General features: G+C 43.9%; 1 long non-coding RNA gene across 1 annotated transcript in view; it reads left to right on the top strand.

Annotated features, from left to right (window-relative positions):
• LOC137541566 (uncharacterized) overlaps positions 1–15,594 on the top strand; it is a 60,573-nt gene extending 44,979 nt beyond the window's left edge. The window contains exon 3 of the long non-coding RNA XR_011025216.1: positions 14,667–15,594. This is a non-coding gene — a long non-coding RNA (uncharacterized lncRNA). The remainder of the gene's footprint in view (positions 1–14,666) is intronic.
• Positions 15,595–15,923: the final 329 nt, after the last annotated feature.

Below are 15,923 nucleotides of genomic sequence, written 5' to 3'. Positions count from 1 at the left end.
GCCTAAAGCCTTAGTCACACACCAGATGGTTCTTGCCTAAGGCGGCCGGTGGGGGCTGCCTATGCCAAGAATCTGGCTTGTGTATTTCAGCCACCGATCCTCCCCAGTGTGTCACTGTTAGATCTGGAGTGACGGGTCATCTCATCTGAGCGCTGGCCAAGGGCATTGTTCTCCTTACCTTTTGTGTCATGCGTCATCACACCTCCTCCCTTCTGCATATTATCTGGTCTGATTTCCTACAGTCATGGAAAGGTGAGGTCATCAGGTGGTCATGTTGATGATGATGTTTAAAGAGAACCTGAGGCCAAAATGTATTATAAGAACATAGTGGGAAGCCTCTGGAGCCTAATGAAGCTTTCCTCATTGCCCTCTGGTCCCCTGTTCCCGTACGCGGACTCTTCAGCTGATCAGGGCCGCACTCCTCTTCTTGCATGTGGCCTGTCCTGTGCCATAGCACAGAGCACAAGCCAGAGTGGCTTATGGCACAGGCGAGGGCGATCTCGCGCAGTATGGCCACACTCATGTGTGAAGAGGGGCGTGGTCCTGATCCAATTACCGACAATCTTTGGAGGGTCTGCCCTTGGCAATGGGGGACCAGAGGACAGCGAGGGAAGCCTCAATAGGATCTATAAGCTTTTTTTCTTCTCATGTAAGTATGTGATTTTGTTCCTGAGCTTTGGCTAGAGTACACTATAAGATGCTGACAAGACCGGCCATGTGCTTGCACTCCGGGGGTCTGGAAACTTAAGGCCCGTACCCTCTACACAATTTATACTATGATTTTTCCAGTGGCCAGAGATTTTTTTCAGCAACAAGCAATTTATTCTGCGATCTTGCCACATGGGCACAGGCAAGCTATTATGCAAATGTTTTGTGACGCGTGGCTAGAACTTCGGTGATGGGGATCAGATCTTTAAAGTCCCCGACAACTCCTGTGCAAACTGCCACAATTATGTGAACTCTTATTCACCCCCAACGTTTGCCGTCTCGTGTACCCACCAGCAGGGAGATGGTTGGGGGGCATGGCTAGGATCCATCCTCCTGCGTCATCAGGTGAGTATTCAGCTTTACAATAGAGAGAAACAAGTGGAGGGGGATTCCAACAGGGCATTACCTTTTAGTCTTTATTTGTGAAATATATATTTAAATATATTTAAAGTACTTAGAAAATGTCCAAAGACAATTTGCCTATCAATGCGCCGTGATGGTAAAAGATGTTCTGCACGGTGTCCATCCGGGAAGTGACAAAGGACCTGACAAAGACGTAAGGACACTGAAATGTGATGTCAGTCCTCTGGCACGCCAACAGTATGAGGCATCTTTGATCCAGCATATGGACCATCGGGAGCTGGTAACGGCAGGCCACGGCACCGGGCAGACATGGCCACGGCACCGGGCAGACAAACTGTGCAGCACAACTTCACCATTCCGGTGCATTGATAAACGAACTGTCTTCAGGTATCTAGTAAGTGCTTTTCATCTTTTTTATGAACTGTGATAATAAAAGGTAATACCCTATTGGAGTGCTCCTTCTTTGCTGTAGTGTGTGATCAGAGCTGGACTTTGAGGAGCAGGAGAGAGCAGGCATTACAGTGGGTTCTTATATATAGCCCACATCATTGTTTGCTTATTTGAAAACTTACAAAGGAACTGAGATTTTTTGGGCAAATCTTATGTCTCTGACAATAAGCTGGCATCCCAGGGTGCTCTGGCAGTAAACTGACATCCCAGGGTGCTCTGGCAGTAAACTGACCTCCCAGGGTGCTCTGGCAGTAAACTGACCTCCCAGGGTGCTCTGGCAGTAAACTGACCTCCCAGGGTGCTCTGGCAGTAAACTGACCTCCCAGGGTGCTCTGGCAGTAAACTGACCTCCCAGGGTGCTCTGGCAGTAAACTGACATCTCCGGGTGCTCTGGCAGTAAACTGACATCTCTGGGTGCTCTGGCAGTAAACTGACCTCCCAGGGTGCTCTGGCAGTAAACTGACCTCCCAGGGTGCTCTGGCAGTAAACTGACCTCCCAGGGTGCTCTGGCAGTAAACTGACCTCCCAGGGTGCTCTGGCAGTAAACTGACCTCCCAGGGTGCTCTGGCAGTAAACTGACCTCCCAGGGTGCTCTGGCAGTAAACTGACCTCCCAGGGTGCTCTGGCAGTAAACTGACCTCCCAGGGTGCTCTGGCAGTAAACTGACCTCCCAGGGTGCTCTGGCAGTAAACTGACCTCCCAGGGTGCTCTGGCAGTAAACTGACCTCCCAGGGTGCTCTGGCAGTAAACTGACCTCCCAGGGTGCTCTGGCAGTAAACTGACGTCCCAGGGTGCTCTGGCAGTAAACTGACGTCCCAGGGTGCTCTGGCAGTAAACTGACGTCCCAGGGTGCTCTGGCAGTAAACTGACGTCCCAGGGTGCTCTGGCAGTAAACTGACGTCCCAGGGTGCTCTGGCAGTAAACTGACGTCCCAGGGTGCTCTGGCAGTAAACTGACGTCCCAGGGTGCTCTGGCAGTAAACTGACGTCCCAGGGTGCTCTGGCAGTAAACTGACGTCCCAGGGTGCTCTGGCAGTAAACTGACGTCCCAGGGTGCTCTGGCAGTAAACTGACATCTCTGGGTGCTCTGGCAGTAAACTGACCTCCCAGGGTGCTCTGGCAGTAAACTGACATCTCCGGGTGCTCGGGCAGTAAACTGACATCTCCGGGTGCTCGGGCAGTAAACTGACATCTCCGGGTGCTCGGGCAGTAAACTGACATCTCCGGGTGCTCGGGCAGTAAACTGACATCTCCGGGTGCTCGGGCAGTAAACTGACATCTCCGGGTGCTCGGGCAGTAAACGGATGTACAGAGGCGCCAAAAGGATACAATTTGATAAAATTGTTTAAAATGTTCGGGAGGCGGTGGTGGGCCAACCAACCCAAAATAGACACGATGCTGTAAGTCGAAGTAATAACAATTTATTCACATACTCCTAGAAACAATTGGCAATGCGTTTCGTGGGCATACAGCAGGAAACGAAGCAAGCGCTCACCAATATGGGCCGCATCTGAATGACTCCCCACCTCATATGCACCGCTTAAATAGCTCAAATACACACTCAGCAATCAGACAGATGCAAAACATATGCAAAACTAAACTAAATACTTACCATGCAAAACAGGATAGCACAATGGGTGCTGCTAGCCTGGTAGTTACAGAACTGTGAATACAAAATATAGGTAAAAGGCTGCGCATCCCTGACCCAATACTGTACAATTGAATGGTTAATCGCTGTGGCGCACACCGCCCCCCCTGGACTAAAATGTACGCCCGCATCCAAACAATGCAATACTGGTCTATGGAGAAATTTTAGCTTCCATCATAGTTTTGCATGCAAAAATATAGATATACTGGACATCTGCACCAACGTTGAGGTAAATCTCCAGAGCAGATGTCCTAACACTAAACTGACCTAAGTTAAAAGCAAATGTCTTTACCCTGGCAGCTGCTATGCTAAAATGTGTAACTTACATTCAATACAGACAGCAGGAAACAAAGCAAGCGCTCACCAATATGGGCCGCATCTGAATGACTCACCACCTCATATGCACCGCTTAAATAGCTCAAATACACACTCAGCAATCAGACAGATGCAAAACATATGCAAAACTAAACTAAATACTTACCATGCAAAACAGGATAGCACAATGGGTGCTGCTAGCCTGGTAGTTACAGAACTGTGGATACAAAATATAGGTAAAAGGCTGCGCATCCCTGACCCAATACTGTACAATTGAATGGTTAATCGCTGTGGCGCACACCGCCCCCCCTGGACTAAAATGTACGCCCGCATCCAAACAATGCAATACTGGTCTATGGAGAAATTTTAGCTTCCATCATAGTTTTGCATGCAAAAATATAGATATACTGGACATCTGCACCAACGTTGAGGTAAATCTCCAGAGCAGATGTCCTAACACTAAACTGACCTAAGTTAAAAGCAAATGTCTTTACCCTGGCAGCTGCTATGCTAAAATGTGTAACTTACATTCAATACAGACAGCAGGAAACAAAGCAAGCGCTCACCAATATGGGCCGCATCTGAATGACTCACCACCTCATATGCACCGCTTAAATAGCTCAAATACACACTCAGCAATCAGACAGATGCAAAACATATGCAAAACTAAACTAAATACTTACCATGCAAAACAGGATAGCACAATGGGTGCTGCTAGCCTGGTAGTTACAGAACTGTGGATACAAAATATAGGTAAAAGGCTGCGCATCCCTGACCCAATACTGTACAATTGAATGGTTAATCGCTGTGGCGCACACCGCCCCCCCTGGACTAAAATGTACGCCCGCATCCAAACAATGCAATACTGGTCTATGGAGAAATTTTAGCTTCCATCATAGTTTTGCATGCAAAAATATAGATATACTGGACATCTGCACCAACGTTGAGGTAAATCTCCAGAGCAGATGTCCTAACACTAAACTGACCTAACTTAAAAGCAAATGTCTTTACCCTGGCAGCTGCTATGCTAAAATGTGTGACTTACATTCAATACAGACAGCAGGAAACAAAGCAAGCGCTCACCAATATGGGCCGCATCTGAATGACTCACCACCTCATATGCACCGCTTAAATAGCTCAAATACACACTCAGCAATCAGACAGATGCAAAACATATGCAAAACTAAACTAAATACTTACCATGCAAAACAGGATAGCACAATGGGTGCTGCTAGCCTGGTAGTTACAGAACTGTGGATACAAAATATAGGTAAAAGGCTGCGCATCCCTGACCCAATACTGTACAATTGAATGGTTAATCGCTGTGGCGCACACCGCCCCCCCTGGACTAAAATGTACGCCCGCATCCAAACAATGCAATACTGGTCTATGGAGAAATTTTAGCTTCCATCATAGTTTTGCATGCAAAAATATAGATATACTGGACATCTGCACCAACGTTGAGGTAAATCTCCAGAGCAGATGTCCTAACACTAAACTGACCTAAGTTAAAAGCAAATGTCTTTACCCTGGCAGCTGCTATGCTAAAATGTGTAACTTACATTCAATACAGACAGCAGGAAACAAAGCAAGCGCTCACCAATATGGGCCGCATCTGAATGACTCACCACCTCATATGCACCGCTTAAATAGCTCAAATACACACTCAGCAATCAGACAGATGCAAAACATATGCAAAACTAAACTAAATACTTACCATGCAAAACAGGATAGCACAATGGGTGCTGCTAGCCTGGTAGTTACAGAACTGTGGATACAAAATATAGGTAAAAGGCTGCGCATCCCTGACCCAATACTGTACAATTGAATGGTTAATCGCTGTGGCGCACACCGCCCCCCCTGGACTAAAATGTACGCCCGCATCCAAACAATGCAATACTGGTCTATGGAGAAATTTTAGCTTCCATCATAGTTTTGCATGCAAAAATATAGATATACTGGACATCTGCACCAACGTTGAGGTAAATCTCCAGAGCAGATGTCCTAACACTAAACTGACCTAAGTTAAAAGCAAATGTCTTTACCCTGGCAGCTGCTATGCTAAAATGTGTAACTTACATTCAATACAGACAGCAGGAAACAAAGCAAGCGCTCACCAATATGGGCCGCATCTGAATGACTCACCACCTCATATGCACCGCTTAAATAGCTCAAATACACACTCAGCAATCAGACAGATGCAAAACATATGCAAAACTAAACTAAATACTTACCATGCAAAACAGGATAGCACAATGGGTGCTGCTAGCCTGGTAGTTACAGAACTGTGGATACAAAATATAGGTAAAAGGCTGCGCATCCCTGACCCAATACTGTACAATTGAATGGTTAATCGCTGTGGCGCACACCGCCCCCCCTGGACTAAAATGTACGCCCGCATCCAAACAATGCAATACTGGTCTATGGAGAAATTTTAGCTTCCATCATAGTTTTGCATGCAAAAATATAGATATACTGGACATCTGCACCAACGTTGAGGTAAATCTCCAGAGCAGATGTCCTAACACTAAACTGACCTAAGTTAAAAGCAAATGTCTTTACCCTGGCAGCTGCTATGCTAAAATGTGTAACTTACATTCAATACAGACAGCAGGAAACAAAGCAAGCGCTCACCAATATGGGCCGCATCTGAATGACTCACCACCTCATATGCACCGCTTAAATAGCTCAAATACACACTCAGCAATCAGACAGATGCAAAACATATGCAAAACTAAACTAAATACTTACCATGCAAAACAGGATAGCACAATGGGTGCTGCTAGCCTGGTAGTTACAGAACTGTGGATACAAAATATAGGTAAAAGGCTGCGCATCCCTGACCCAATACTGTACAATTGAATGGTTAATCGCTGTGGCGCACACCGCCCCCCCTGGACTAAAATGTACGCCCGCATCCAAACAATGCAATACTGGTCTATGGAGAAATTTTAGCTTCCATCATAGTTTTGCATGCAAAAATATAGATATACTGGACATCTGCACCAACGTTGAGGTAAATCTCCAGAGCAGATGTCCTAACACTAAACTGACCTAAGTTAAAAGCAAATGTCTTTACCCTGGCAGCTGCTATGCTAAAATGTGTAACTTACATTCAATACAGACAGCAGGAAACAAAGCAAGCGCTCACCAATATGGGCCGCATCTGAATGACTCACCACCTCATATGCACCGCTTAAATAGCTCAAATACACACTCAGCAATCAGACAGATGCAAAACATATGCAAAACTAAACTAAATACTTACCATGCAAAACAGGATAGCACAATGGGTGCTGCTAGCCTGGTAGTTACAGAACTGTGGATACAAAATATAGGTAAAAGGCTGCGCATCCCTGACCCAATACTGTACAATTGAATGGTTAATCGCTGTGGTGCACACCGCCCCCCCTGGACTAAAATGTACGCCCGCATCCAAACAATGCAATACTGGTCTATGGAGAAATTTTAGCTTCCATCATAGTTTTGCATGCAAAAATATAGATATACTGGACATCTGCACCAACGTTGAGGTAAATCTCCAGAGCAGATGTCCTAACACTAAACTGACCTAAGTTAAAAGCAAATGTCTTTACCCTGGCAGCTGCTATGCTAAAATGTGTAACTTACATTCAATACAGACAGCAGGAAACAAAGCAAGCGCTCACCAATATGGGCCGCATCTGAATGACTCACCACCTCATATGCACCGCTTAAATAGCTCAAATACACACTCAGCAATCAGACAGATGCAAAACATATGCAAAACTAAACTAAATACTTACCATGCAAAACAGGATAGCACAATGGGTGCTGCTAGCCTGGTAGTTACAGAACTGTGGATACAAAATATAGGTAAAAGGCTGCGCATCCCATTGTGCTATCCTGTTTTGCATGGTAAGTATTTAGTTTAGTTTTGCATATGTTTTGCATCTGTCTGATTGCTGAGTGTGTATTTGAGCTATTTAAGCGGTGCATATGAGGTGGTGAGTCATTCAGATGCGGCCCATATTGGTGAGCGCTTGCTTTGTTTCCTGCTGTCTGTATTGAATGTAAGTTACACATTTTAGCATAGCAGCTGCCAGGGTAAAGACATTTGCTTTTAACTTAGGTCAGTTTAGTGTTAGGACATCTGCTCTGGAGATTTACCTCAACGTTGGTGCAGATGTCCAGTATATCTATATTTTTGCATGCAAAACTATGATGGAAGCTAAAATTTCTCCATAGACCAGTATTGCATTGTTTGGATGCGGGCGTACATTTTAGTCCAGGGGGGGCGGTGTGCGCCACAGCGATTAACCATTCAATTGTACAGTATTGGGTCAGGGATGCGCAGCCTTTTACCTATATTTTGTTTCGTGGGCATAACCCAGCTTCTTCAGGCAATAAACAGGAGTATCACACACAGCCAGGGGTCCAGTATTAGCTTGTCAACTCTAACAGAGGTGCTAAGCTAATACTGGACCCCTGGCTGTGTGATACTCCTGTTTATTGCCTGAAGAAGTGGGGGTTATGCCCGCAAAACGCGTTGCCAATTCACAATGAAACGCGTTGTGAATAAATTATTACTTCGACTTACAGCATCGTATCTATTTTGGGTTGGTTGGCCCACCACCGCCTCCCGAACATTTTAAACTATTTTATCAAATGTTATCCTTTTGGCACCTCTGAACATCTCTACAAATTAAGATATCCACCCCTGGTGGAGGGGTGTTACACCCTCTTCTTCTCCTATCCACAGAGAGCGACATCTTAGTCCTGAGTGGGGACAGGCTTAAACTCCTCACCTGCCTCTACAGTGGTTGCCTTTGTGGTAACCCTGGTTTGTAAGTATAAATACTTACGGTTCATATACTCTCCTATTTTCCAATACATACTACACTATATTGGGCTCTCTGTTTTCTGTTTTATATTCCTGTACTAGCAGTAAATGGACATTCCAGGGTGCTCTGGCAAAATGTATTATAAAAACATACTTGCCTAAGAAGTGGGAAGCCTCTGGATCCTGATGAAGCTTTCCTCGCTTTCCTATGGTCCCCTGTTGCCATACACGGACTCATCAGCTGATCAGGTCCAAACTCCTCTTCTTGCATGTGGCCTGTCCTGTGCCATAGCAAGAGTGGCTGATGGCACAGGCGCAATATGGCCACACTCGTGCTTGAAGGGGGGTGTGGTCCCAATCAGATTACAGACAAGCTCTTATTAGTAATCTTTGGAGGGTCTGCCCTCGGCAATGGGGGAACCAGAGGACAGCGAGGGAAGCCTCATTTTGACAGTCGATTGTGCATCCCAGGGTGCTCTGACAAACCAGTGTCGGATATTTCATGTCTGATCAGCTGTTTTTTGCAGGTCAAAACATTTCCCACACTCAGCATATCAATGTCTTTTCACCAGTGTCAGATATTTCATGTCTGATCAGCTTAATATCGCAGGTCAAAAAATTTCCCATACTCATTTAACAATGGCGAGAGGACATATTGATATGCCATTTCATGTCTGATCAGCTCAATGTTGCTAGTCAAAACATTAGCCACACTCAGCATATCAATGTATTCTTACCAGTGTCAGATATTTCATGTCTGTTTAGCTTATTATTGCAGGTCAAAACATTTCCCACTCTCAGCATATCAATGTCTTCTCACCAGTGTCAAATATTTCAGCACTGACAAGCTGATATTTGCAGGTCAAAACATTTCCCACACTCAGCATTTCAATATGAAATATCTGACGCTTGTTAGAGGACATATTGAAATGCTGAGTGTGGGAAATGATTTGACCTGCAAATATCAGCTTGTCAGTGCTGAAATATTTGACACTGTTGAAAATACATTGATCTGCCGAGAGCGGGAAATGTTTTGTCCTGCAATAAAAAGCTGAACAGACATGAAATATCGGACACTGGTAAGATGCATATTGATATGCTGATTGGGAAATGTTTTGACCAGTAACTTAGCTTGTAAGAGCTGAAATATCTGACACTCATGAGAGAATGTATTGAAATGCTGAGTGTGGGAAATGTTTTGATCTGCAAATATCAGCTTGTCAGTGCTGAAATATTTGACGCTGGTGAGAAGACATATTAATATGCTGAGTGTGGGAAATATTTTGACCTGCAATAATAAGCTGATCAACCATGAATTATAGGACACTGGTCAGAGGACATATTGATATGTTAAGTGTGGGAATTGTTTTAACCAGCAAATATTAGCTTATCAACGCTGAAATATCTGACTCTGTTGAGAAGACATTGAAATGCTGAGTGTGGGAAATGATTAGACCAGCAAATAGCTTGTCAGAGCTGAAATAACTGACTCTGAGAGGACTTATTGATCTGCTGAGTGTGGGAAATGTTCTGACCTGCAATACTAAGCGGATCAGACGTGAAATCTGACTCTGGTGAGAAGACGTTGATATGCTAAATGTGGGAAATGTTTTGAACAGCAGTAATCAGCTTGTCAGAGCTGAAATATCTGACACTGGTGAGAGGACATATTAATATGCTGAGTGTGGGAAATGTTTTGACCTGCAATAATCAGCTGATCAGACATGAAATATCTGACACTGTTGAAAATACATTGATATGCCGACAGCGGGAAATGTTTTGATCTGCAATAAGCTGAACAGACATTAAATATCTGACGCTTGTTAAAAGGACATATTGAAATGCTGAGTGTGGGAAATGTTTTGACCTGCAAATAGCTTGTAAGAGCTGAAATAGCTGACACTGGTGAGAAGATGACCTGCAATAATCAGCTGATCTGACATGAAATATCTGACACTGGTAAGATGCATATTGATATGCTGATTGGGAAATGTTTTGACCAGGAACTTAGCTTGTAAGAGCTGAAATATCTGACACTCATGAGAGGATATATTGAAATACTGTGTGGGAAATGTTTTGATCTGCAAATATCAGCTTGTCAGTGCTGAAATATTTGACGCTGGTGAGTAGACATTAATATGCTGAGTGTGGGAAATGTTTTGACCTGCAATAATAAGCTGATCAGACATGTCCTCTAACAAGCGTCAGATATTTCATGTCTGATCAGCTTATTATTGCAGGTCAAAACATTTCCCACACTCAGCATATTAATATGTCTTCTCACCAGCGTCAAATATTTCAGCACTGACAAGCTGATATTTGCAGGTCAAAACATTTCCCACACTCAGCATTTCAATATGTCCTCTAACAAGCGTCAGATATTTCATATTGAAATGCTGAGTGTGGGAAATGTTTTGATCTGCAAATAGCATATTAATATGTCTTCTCACCAGCGTCAAATATTTCAGCACTGACAAGCTGATATTTGCAGATCAAAACATTTCCCACACTCAGCATTTCAATATGAAATATCTGACGCTTGTTAGAGGACATATTGAAATGCTGAGTGTGGGAAATGTTTTGACCTGCAAATATCAGCTTGTCAGTGCTGAAATATTTGACACTGTTGAAAATACATTGATCTGCCGAGAGCGGGAAATGTTTTGTCCTGCAATAATAAGCTGAACAGACATGAAAAATCTGACACTGGTAAGATGCATATTGATATGCTGATTGGGAAATGTTTTGACCAGTAACTTAGCTTGTAAGAGCTGAAATATCTGACACTCATGAGAGAATGTATTGAAATGCTGAGTGTGGGAAATGTTTTGATCTGCAAATATCAGCTTGTCAGTGCTGAAATATTTGACGCTGGTGAGTAGACACTAATATGCTGAGTGTGGGAAATGTTTTGACCTGCAATAATAAGCTGATCAGACATGTCCTCTAACAAGCGTCAGATATTTCATGTCTGATCAGCTTATTATTGCAGGTCAAAACATTTCCCACACTCAGCATATTAATATGTCTTCTCACCAGTGTCAAATATTTCAGCACTGACAAGCTGATATTTGCAGATCAAAACATTTCCCACACTCAGCATTTCAATACATTCTCTCATGAGTGTCAGATATTTCAGCTCTTACAAGCTGAGTGTGGGAAATGTTTTGATCTGCAACTATCAGCTTGTCAGTGCTGAAATATTTGACGCTAGTGAGAAGACATATTAATATGCTGAGTGTGGGAAATGTTTTGACCTGCAATAATAAGCTGATCAGACATGTCCTCTAACAAGCGTCAGATATTTCATGTCTGATCAGCTTATTATTGCAGGTCAAAACATTTCCCACACTCAGCATATTAATGTCTACTCACCAGCGTCAAATATTTCAGCACTGACAAGCTGATATTTGCAGATCAAAACATTTCCCACACAGTATTTCAATATATCTTCTCATGAGTGTCAGATATTTCAGCTCTTACAAGCTAAGTTCCTGGTCAAAACATTTCCCAATCAGCATATCAATATGCATCTTACCAGTGTCAGATATTTCATGTCAGATCAGCTGATTATTGCAGGTCATCTTCTCACCAGTGTCAGCTATTTCAGCTCTTACAAGTATTTGCAGGTCAAAACATTTCCCACACTCAGCATTTCAATAAGTCCTTTTAACCTCCTTGCCGGTTATCCCGAACACAGTTCGGGGTAACCTGCGCAGGAGGATTTCTCAGGCCCCGCTGGGCCGATTTGCATAATTTTTTTTCCTACACGCAGCTAGCACTTTGCTAGCTGCGTGTAGTATGCGATCGCCGCCGCTCGCCGCCGATTCGCCGCCCAGACCCCTACGCAGCCTGGCCAATCAGTGCCAGGCAGCGCTAAGGGGCGGATCGGGATTTCCTCTGACGTCACGACGTCCGTGACGTCGGTGACGTCATCCCACCCGGTCGCCATGGCGACCGGGGAAGCCCTGCAGGAAATCCCGTTCACAACGGGATTCCCTGCATACTCTGATCGCCGAAGGCGATCGGAGTGGGTGGGGGGATGCCGCCGCTCAGCGGCTATCATGTAGCGAGCCCTGGGCTCGCTACATGATTTTAAAAAAAAAAAAATTAAAAAAAAGTGCAGCGCTGCCTCCTTGCCGGATTTTTTAGAACGGCAAGGAGGTTAACAAGCGTCAGATATTTCATGTCTGTTCAGCTTATTATTGCAGATCAAAACCTTTCCCGCTGTCGGCATATCAATGTATTTTCAACAGTGTCAGATATTTCATGACTGATCAGCTGATTATTGCTGTTTAAAACATTTCCCACTCTCAGCATATTAATATGTCCTTTCACCAGTGTCAAATATTTCACATCTGATCAGCTTATTATTGCAGGTCAAAACATTTCCCACACTCAGCATATCAATATGTCCTCTCACCAGTGTCAGATATTTCAGCTTTGACAAGCTGATTACTGCTGTTCAAAACATTTCCCACATTTAGCATATCAACGTCTTCTCACCAGAGTCAGATATTTCACGTCTGATCCGCTTATTATTGCAGGTCAGAACATTTCCCACACTCAGCATATCAATAAGTCCTCTTATCAGAGTCAGTTATTTCAGCTCTGACAAGCTATTTGCTGGTCTAATCATTTCCCACACTCAGCATTTCAATGTCTTCTCAACAGAGTCAGATATTTCAGTGTTGATAAGCTAATATTTGCTGGTTAAAACAATTCCCACACTTAACATATCAATATGTCCTCTGACCAGTGTCCTATAATTCATGGCTGATCAGCTTATTATTGCAGGTCAAAATATTTCCCACACTCAGCATATCAACATGTTTTCTCACCAGTGTCAGATATTTCACATTTGCTGGTTAAAATATTTCCCACACTCCTCTGACGCTGATGAGGGGACCTATTGATATGCTATGTCTTGTCTGATCAGCTTATTATTGCAGGTCAAAAACATTTCCTACATTCAGCATATGATGTCATCAGTTTATTTTCCCCTTAGGTTTCCTTTAAGTAATACAGACCTATATATAATACAGACCTATATATAAGACCCGAAACAGACAACTGAGGAGAATAGAAGGACGAGAGACAACTGGGTCATATGCAGACCAACAGCTCAGTGCACCAAATAATGTCTGACCGGTTTGCATTCCTGTGTGGCTTTCTGTTTCTTACAGGCAGCATGTTGGAGCTCTCAGGCTACTTCTTGCCATCTCACTATCAATGTTCCCCTTTGTAACATGGCTGTACATCTACGTCAACAAGGAGATGACAACATGGCCAATCAGTACTATAGAGAGAGGAGGATTGCCGCAGGAACGCCACATTACTGCAACTTGGAATTTTAGCCCAATCACAGAACTCAGAAGCATTGGCCCAATCAAAGCATGGAGAATTCTTTCAGCGGAAATCATATTACAACTGTTATTTTACATGTGACACAAGACTCAGATATTACCCAATATTTCATGAGTCATTTGATTGGCCTAAAATTTCCATGGTATTCCGATTACTGCAGTAAAGTTCCACATTCTCTGATTGGTCCAATACTCAAAAGTATTATAATTAACCAACTTTATTAACAAAATGACAAAAAAGACTTTCCTCTGAAATGGGTAATCTGCATTTTCAGTGATCCGATTTTTTTCCATGAAATTGGAAATCGCCACTTCCGACCATCCCTAAGAAACTGGCAATCAGGTCCTTTCAACCACAAAGCAGCCTTATTAAGCACTGGAATACACCCATCACAAACATGTCAGTGTTCTTTTTCTTCTGAAACTAATGGCAGACTTGAGTGGAGAATAGCAACAAGGGAAAACACAGGAGGGAGGGGGGTGTCATATGTACACAATTGATGTTTATTTCAATTTTTTTGCATACATTAAAAAAGAGTGTTGTAGTAATTTGAAGGTCAGAGAAAGCTGCTAGTGAAATATTGGAAACAATTACTAATAATCCACTACTTAATTTGGATATTAAAATATCAGTCATTTTCACTTAACCTTGTTCTCAAGCAAGCTGTCCCTCTACCGATCCCTAACCGGTCCCCCACCACAAAATGCCTAATCAACCACCCGAGCGATGCCTAACCCTAACTGCCCGCCCCACCAACTGCAATTCCCGCCCATCCATAATATAAGATGTTGTGACAACCCGAAACCCTCTTTAAAGTTCTATGATTTTGGATGTGGGGATTCATCATTCTCTTTCTAGACCCTTCTCTTAGCTACAGCACCTGTTTGTAGGGCCCTTACATATATTTTGCAACCATGTATGGAATAGTTCTTTATAAAAGGCTTGGTTGTCTGTTACAACACCATTTACTTCTGTCACTTATTTATTTTGTTAGGAACAAAGATACCTGAAGAATTAGTGGAGATTTTGAAATCCGAGTCCTTCCATTCCCACTCTGAGGGACTTCAGTCTGAAGAGAATGGCTGGTTTACATGAAGATGACTTATATGGATCCTTAGAGATGCAGATCACACCTCATTTCTGATAATATAATACATGACACACTAAACATTCCTGTTGTGCGGACAAGTCCGGGGTAATTGGTATCATCCTGATTCAATACTTCTGAATTAAGAGATAAAGGGAAGACCATAAGACCAAAGTGAGTAAAGTATGTAGGGTGTCAAGCCCTTATAAATTACTTTATGCAGGTGCGAAGGGTCTCATTTAATCACAAGCTCCCCCTTTGATACCTGACTCACTGGATTTGGCAGCCAGATGGAGCCAAATGCACATCAGGGGTATAGGACACCCCTGTGCCTCTCTGGCAATCTGCACAGCACTTTGTAATATCGATCACCTCGTCATCAGTGAAGCCAATAGCCAGCTGTTACTGCTGCTCCAGCTGGGGCCCCACTGAATCCTAGCTCCACCCCTAATGGACCAAAGTGCTCTTGAGAACCGTTAATATTTGTTTAGCATTTTCACATTAAAGGCCGGTTCACACGGGCGCTAAAAGGAAGGGGCTTGGTGCGCCTCGCTTAAAGAGAACCTGAGATGAGAAGCGTCTCATGTCCCATACTTACCTGGGGCTTCCTTAAGCCCCCTTGAGGCCACTCGTCCCTCACAATCTCCCCTGGTGGTTCTGGACCCTGGCAATTCAGCCCTTCATTGGGCATGCGCGCCCCGGCATGCTCCTCCGTCATGCTCCTGTCCCTCAGCCATGGGAGCGCAATGTGCTCCTTTTCCCTCTCCCTGTACATAGTACAAGTTCAGTGAGCACCGTTTTATTTACCAAGCCCACGCTGCATCTGGTCTGCTCTTCCTCCTGGCATCTGCATGCTTTATTCTGAGATCCTCCAACTTCTGATGCATGTCATGTCATCATGAGCCTCCGGAGGCAGCATACAGCACAGAGGAAGAGTAGACCAGATTCAGAGTGGACTAGGTAAATATAACTGCACTTTACAAGGAAAGGGGAATCTGGCTATGGTGCGGGGGGGGGGGGGGGGGTGTTCTAGCATGATGCTTCTGCTGGTGGCCCGGGACACTGAAGTTCTGCCCATGTGACTTTACAACCAGTTAAAGTGAAGCTTCCTCTTGTACCTTAGAACAGTGTTCCCCAACCCTGTCCTCAAGTACCACCAGCAGT

This window comes from Hyperolius riggenbachi, chromosome 12 (genome assembly GCF_040937935.1).
Source record: "Hyperolius riggenbachi isolate aHypRig1 chromosome 12, aHypRig1.pri, whole genome shotgun sequence".
NCBI classification, from domain to species: domain Eukaryota; kingdom Metazoa; phylum Chordata; class Amphibia; order Anura; family Hyperoliidae; genus Hyperolius; species Hyperolius riggenbachi.
Note: the sequence above shows the minus strand (reverse complement) of the source record. Positions and strands in the feature narration are given on the sequence as shown.